The sequence below is a fragment of the Macrobrachium nipponense genome, chromosome 15 (genome assembly GCF_015104395.2).
Source record: "Macrobrachium nipponense isolate FS-2020 chromosome 15, ASM1510439v2, whole genome shotgun sequence".
Taxonomy (NCBI): domain Eukaryota; kingdom Metazoa; phylum Arthropoda; class Malacostraca; order Decapoda; family Palaemonidae; genus Macrobrachium; species Macrobrachium nipponense.
The window spans coordinates 5,994,773-5,996,210 of record NC_087208.1 but is presented as its reverse complement, the minus strand read 5'-3'; positions in this window follow the sequence as shown (position 1 = coordinate 5,996,210).

The window sequence follows — 1,438 nt, the reverse complement described above, 5'->3', positions numbered from 1 at the left end:
GTTGGGCGGCAATTTTTGGACAGTAATAAAATCGTTATTGTTCATTGTAAAAATCAAGTAGGAGCATAGTTGGAATCCTCGCGAAATGTTCTACCAGAATAATGCTTTCTGTTCTCTCTATTGTTGAATAATATAACAGATGTTAGCATGGCCAGATATCCGGATCAAAACGGTGCCAGGTTAAAGCCATCCCCTATAAAATCTACATATATGGTCCGACTTTGATTCAGTTCGGTACAGTAGTTTCGCCGGTTATAACGAATATACACATATACATACATACATATATACATAAATAGTCCGACCGTCCTCTTTAGATATATAATATATGTATATATATATATATATTTACCTATATATATATATATATTATTATTATTATATATAGGATATAATATATATATAATATATCTTATATATATAGGGATAATCATCACATCACCGTGATTCCTATCAATTATTCGAGCTGCATATGTCCTTTAAATGTAATTCGTTCTACCTCGAATATATATATTTTCATATATGTTAACCGAAGGGGAATTTTTTAGTTGACGTTATCGAATATATATATATATATATATATATATATATATATATATATATATATATATGTGTGTGTGTGTGTGTGTGTGTGTGTGTGTGTGTGTGTGAGTGAGCGCGCGTGCATGCGTGTGAATATGTATGTATATGTTTGAACTCATTTCTGTATGCATGTAGGAATCTGAACATTATCGTCTCTAGGGAATTCCATGGACGTCCAAATATATTGGGCGGTTATTATGAATGATTCACTGTAGTATTTTTTTTTCAAAATCTAAAGCGACCATAATTTATACTTAGAAAACTACCAAAATGGTCAAGATTATTTTTTTATTGCTGTATCATATATTTTTCGGTACCTTAGACTCTCAGATTACTATAAAATTAAATCATGAACCACAGGATGAATTCCAATGTTTCAAAAATAACCTGAAAAAAAACAAAATTCAAAAGTACTTATTACATTCCCCTAAATTAACTTCTCTCTCTTTCTGCTTTTCATTTCCTTTAATTCAAACAAAAGCTGCGACGGACAACCACTAGAGCTCGAGCGTTCCAGAAGGCGAACTGGATTATCTTCGGAAAACGACTGAATGTCATGGAAAAGCGAAACCATCTTTTTCAAAGAACGCCCAATTTCCCTTTTGTTTTTCTGAGTACAAAATGCTGTTAAGCTTAGAAAATGTTTATTCCCATAGTTACTGTTAATAATGCTTTGCACGTTTTCAATCAAGCTGGATAGGAGAATCGAGGATATCCTCGAAAGTTCGTGTTTTGCACTTTTAAAATAGAATTCGTCCATATACATCACTTTAGATATGTTTCCCCAATGATAAACATTATTCTAATGATATTAAAGTATGCTATACTTTCCATTCGTTCAAATCTAATAATTGCA